We start from the raw sequence: 5,668 nt of genomic DNA on the forward strand, positions 1-5,668 counted from the left end.
CAGGGATCTACTACATTAATACAGGAAGTACCAACAAGATGGAACAGCGCTTATGAAATGATAAAAAGGTTGTTAAAGCTGAACGAATATGTTACGTTAACTTTGGTAAAACTGCGAAATGCACCGGCGCCGATTACTGAAGACGAGCGCGAAGTTTTAAATGAGCTAACCGATATGCTGCAACCTTTTCATGAAGCCACACTATCGATCTCAACTAGCAAAAATGTTTCCGTATCGCTAATCATTCCAGTTATTACAGAGATACATCATAAAATGAATCAATTCAATACAAGCACGCTTGAAGGGAAATTAGTACATGACTATATAAAGCAACGTTTAGTTGATAGGTTAGACAACTTTGAAACCCGAACAGCACCTCGGATCGCAACTCTAATCGACCCCCGCTTCAAAAAGGACGCCTTTCTTAAGTCTTCAAATGCAGATCTCGCAGCCAAAGCGTTGGAGCAAGAATCGGTGTTCGCAATGTCCATCCATCCACGACGTCAACCAACACCAACCTCAGAACAAGAACCACGCAAGTTCACATTTTTAAAAAACAAAACTAATGAAAAGGAGCAGTCAAGCCGTGCGGATGCGATAATAGCACTAAGGCAGCACATTGAAAAGGAAAACCTTGGAGAAAATGGAGACCCACTAAAATATTGGGAGGTAAGACTTTAAAAGTATTATGCGAAAAATGCTAAATAACTATTTTTTTTATAGATGAGTACTGATGACTGCTCATTAAAATTGGTAGCAGCCAAATACTTGTGTATACAAGCCTCGTCCTGCGAAGCTGAAAGAGTGTTCAGCAAGGCTGGACAAACTATTAGCGACCGCAGGACAAGGCTGTCTCCAGAAGCTGTTGACAAGCTTCTATTTCTTAACAAGAATTCCCATTTCAATACCTCTAATGATACTCCTGAAATCTCAGATCTCTAATAAAATATTGTTGTTATTGTCATATTGTTAAATTCCAATTGTTTTTTTTTTAAACATCGATGTTTCACTCGATGTTTTTTTTTTAAACATCGAAAACATCGATGTCCGTGAACATCGATGTTTTTGCATCTCTAATCAGAGTCAACAACGAAAGACAAAGATGGCACTTCAGTGTGACCATACATTCAGTATTATAAAATGGTAAATCTATATATCGATAAATGGTATTTTTGATAGTTGAATAGGGCTATTCCAACACGCCCCCCTCAAAAATAACATCCATAAGTTTTCAAATTATTATTCTAATATTCTTATTCTAATGTGGTTGGTGTGAATTCTGGAATGGAAGACTGCAATGTGATCCAGCATTTGCTGCAAGGATACGGGGAAACCTAGAAAAACCCGATCAGATCACTATTTAACTACTTTGTTTACAAAGTAATATTGATATTCATTAACGTTAAATTAAAATGTACATTTGTTATGTCCCTATTAATGGACCTGCGTGGCATTTGGGCTGGCACTGGCTAGCTCTCTCTTCGGGCCGTGAATCCCCTAACCCTGCCCGCCACGCACAACAATAAATTTCGTCGATACTCGACATTTACACAACACTATACACCGCGCGGTTTATTTCAAACACGCGAAAACAAAGACAACTTCATCTATAGTTCCTCACACACACACAACAGACCTGGCTCCTCCTGATAAACTGGAGGCCACATGCTCATCCCTTCCCTACCATGCAGCTGCTCGCATGAGTCAAAAAAAACAAAACTGGGGGGGGGGGTCGCAGGGGATATATAAATGGAAAAGCAAAATCCGATATACCACTAAAAAATTGCGCAAAAACAGAACAACTTTACTGCTGCACCTCACTGACGTATTTTAAACATATGTGTATATAAATATAGAATAAATACATAAATAAATATAAGATAAATAAGGGATGAATGGGTATTAAATATGCAATAAATATGAAATAATAAAAAGAAAATTTGGCTGAAGCTGCAAAGCTCCCGGTGTCGCCACTCGGAAGGCGTGTCGGTCGTCCTCGACGATTCTCTTTCTTTGAAATTTGTTTTTCTTTTATTTAATGGCGCCTCTTATGTAAATATATATATTTATATATATATATAAAAAATGGGCCTGGCCAATTTTGTGACCAGGCCAGAATTATCTCTGCGAGGACTGGGTCTGGTCGAGCCTGGAAATGAGAGCCATGCTATTGGGGCTTCACATCCGGACCACGACCACTCACCTTTTGAGTTTTCTCGAACTGGCTTCCCGTCCTCGCTGATCCTCCGCTCAAGTGATTTCGTAGCCTTCCAACAATTTTAAATTTACCACTCAACGGTTTTTTTTTTTGTTTTCTGTTGAGTGCACGCGCACAGAGTTCTTTACTTTTCTTTTCAAAATTCACTTCTAATTTCAAACTTTGCGAACCGCCCGCTCGCGTATCTTGGCACAAATTAACCGCTCTACCCCTTTCCTTTTCACCTTCTGTTTTCTTTTCTGGTTGGAACCGTTGTTTCAGTTTCGAACCATTCCAGGTCAAGAACCTTTTTCCCCATAAGGTGGTGCATGCCACCGATCTGCTTTTGGGGCAGGGTGGCATCCCTGAGCTGATCGTATAACACCCCTATGTGGGTGTATCAATTCTATCGATATTTATTGGGTGAAACAGCTGCGCCTATATTGGCCATAACACATTATGACTTCAGTGTAGAGCTGGGAAAACATCGATGTTCGGTGACATCGATGTTTGAGAAGGAAAACATCGATTATAATCGATTATCGAAGTAAAAATAATTTTTTTTTGTAATTTCAACATTTATTTATAGAAGATCATCTGCATTTTGGTTTAAAAACAAAAGTTTATCTACAGTTTTTGGTTTTAGACAGCTTCGCGGTCACTAATTATTTGTCCGGCTTTGCTGAACGCCCTCTCGGATGCAGTTGATGTGGCTGGCACGCAAAGGTTTTGCTTTGCAGTAGCTTTGAAAGGTGCCATTTCGCCAGGGTTTAAATTTAAAATACGTTGAAACGTTGTTTTTCCTTCATTTGTTATTATTTTATTTTCCATGTCAGCCATTTTTTTGTTTAGCTCACAAGTCAAGGGAATGACTATTGATATGGTCACCACCTTTTCATGAGAAGTCGACTTCGTTGCATACTCAAAAGGCTCCAATATTTTAATGAAGTCTTCCAGCATAAGGACTTCCTCCGCTCCTAATATTTGTGGGGCCTTTGGAATACCTAAAAGCACTGTCGATATGTGGGTATTAGTAGATAAAATGCGCTGCATCATATATAAAGCAGAGTTCCAACGGGTGGGCACCTCTTGAATCAAACTGTATGGAGTTTCACCTTGCGCTTTCTTAAATTTTGCATACGCGATTGTGCTGCTTTTAAAGTAGTTGACAATCCGTTTGCATTTTTGTAACACTGGAGTCAGCATTGGAAGTTTTAAAGTGTCTTGTATCAGTGTATAGTGTAGTGTATAGTGTGCGCAAAACAAGGAAAGCATAAAGTCACATGCCTTTTTCATGCTGGCGTCATTGTCCGTTACTATTGATGTAACTTTTTTTTAGAGATTCCATTCCGTCAGTATTAGTTTTAGTGAATCCGCTATAGTGAGAGCAGAGTGGCTTTCCGGAGTTATTAATTTTTGTGTGGACAACACGGCTGACTTAAGTTCGTAAGATGGCAAGATAAAGTGGACCGTTACAGTTAAATAGCCCTCATTGGCTTTAGATGTCCAGCAGTCCGTGGTAATCCCAACGTGATCTACCTGCTCTAATAATTTTTTGGGTTTTTCTTTTGAGGCCTCATACTCATTTTTTAATATAACGTTGCGCAAATGGGTCTTACTTGGCAACTTGTACAACGGATCCACGCACTTCATTAATTCTACGAACCCGCGATCGTTTACAATGCTGAAAGGTTGCACGTCCAATGCTAACATTCTCATTACGGCTTTGTCTATAGCGATTTTTCGAGCAGAGGCATTGGAGTAATGCTTAGAACTTTCCAGAAATTGGTTCATGCATGTTGAAACTGAAATGTTCCCTGCTTGCTGACTTACAGGATGTGCTGTCCTTAAATGCTGCATCAAATTGCTGGTATTTCCAGATGTTTTAAGGACCTTTCCACATTGCGTACAAGCCGTTGTTTGATTTGTGCCGTTTTTAAAAAATTGCCAAACTATTTTACAACAGTTACTTACTAACTTATTGAAATTACTTTTCAAAAATCTGTCCATAATTCACCCACGATGACTGCCAACACCACCAATAAACTCTATTAAAATAAAAGATAACAATGGATTAGTTTTTGTTAATAATATTCACATTAATTTTCACTTACCTTACCACGCGTTGATGCTTCTTCTTTTACCCGGTTGCAAGTGACGATAATCGATGTTGAAAAATAAAACATCGATATTGAAAAATTTTCGCCAACATCGATAGTATCGATGTTGCATCGAGGTTTTATCCAGCTCTACTTCAGTGTCTAATATTCAAAGTTATATTCATATTCATTAACATTAAATTAAACTTTATAACACGACTTCAGTGTTAAATATTCAAAATAATATTCATATTCATTATCGTAAAATAAATTATCTTCGCATATTTCTACTCTTATGCCTATGAAATGTCGTATTTCTTTTAAGTCAGTCATTTTAAACTTTTCCATTAAATATTTTTTAAAATTATTCATTCTATTTATATCGTGTGTAACTATGACCACATCATCAACATATAATAAAACATATTTGTTTGCTCTAATGTTCCGCTAATCGAGAATATATATACAGCGATCAACTGGGGAGTTTACAAAATCGCATTCTTTTAGGACTTTTTAAAAAACCTCAAACCAGCATCTAGCTGCTTGTTTGAGCCCATAAATTGCCTTATTTAGCTTACACACGTTATCACCGTCACACAACACACCTTGAGGGAGTTTCATGCAAATATCTTGCTTTAACAACCCGTTTAAAAAGGCCGTTTTAACATCCATTTGATGGACTTTCAAAGTATATATTGCACTGCTAATGATAGCAAGAATTGGAAACTTGAAACTCTGGCAACAGGGGCAAATGTTTTCTCATAATCGAGCTACTAATCTAGCTTTGTATCTAACTGGGATTCCCATTTCGTCAAGTTTGACAGAAAATACCCATTTACTATCAACAAAATTTTTATCTTTAGGCTTCTTTGTTATTGTCATACTTGGACAATAACAACTCATGAGCACTCAGTTCAGCTTTTTTAGCTTCTTCCCAACAACTTTTATCGCTTCTACTTTTAATTTCATCGAAACTATTTGGGACATCATTAAAAATTGCATGAGCATTTAAAACAAATTTATTTAAGTCACTTTCATCTTCTTTGTATGATATATGTGACCTTTCACTTCTTCTATTTGTTCCAACATCATTCTTATTGTTGTCAATGCCATCAAGATCTCTCTTACTTTCATTCAGAGGATCAACTTGCTTTCTTTCCTACTGTGAGAGAGGCTGCAAATGAAGCAAACGTCTACATTTGTTGAGTTGATATTTCAAACTGAATTTTATTTCTTAAAGTCCTAGCTTAGGTAGCTAACATGAGATTTTTCTATCCTTATTTCTAGACCCACGGATCGGTATATCCTCGACCGCGGGAAACATAATCTCGCTCTTATGTCTAACATGTGGTGACCACTCGCAGGAGGTCAT

General features: G+C 37.6%; 1 pseudogene; it reads right to left on the reverse strand.

Annotated features, from left to right (window-relative positions):
• Window positions 1–2,438: 2,438 nt before the first annotated feature.
• On the reverse strand, window positions 2,439–5,668 carry LOC147643083 (E3 SUMO-protein ligase ZBED1-like; annotated as a pseudogene).

The sequence above is a fragment of the Drosophila serrata genome, unplaced genomic scaffold (genome assembly GCF_035046125.1).
Source record: "Drosophila serrata isolate PLE 108 unplaced genomic scaffold, ASM3504612v1 contig_293, whole genome shotgun sequence".
NCBI lineage: Eukaryota > Metazoa > Arthropoda > Insecta > Diptera > Drosophilidae > Drosophila > Drosophila serrata.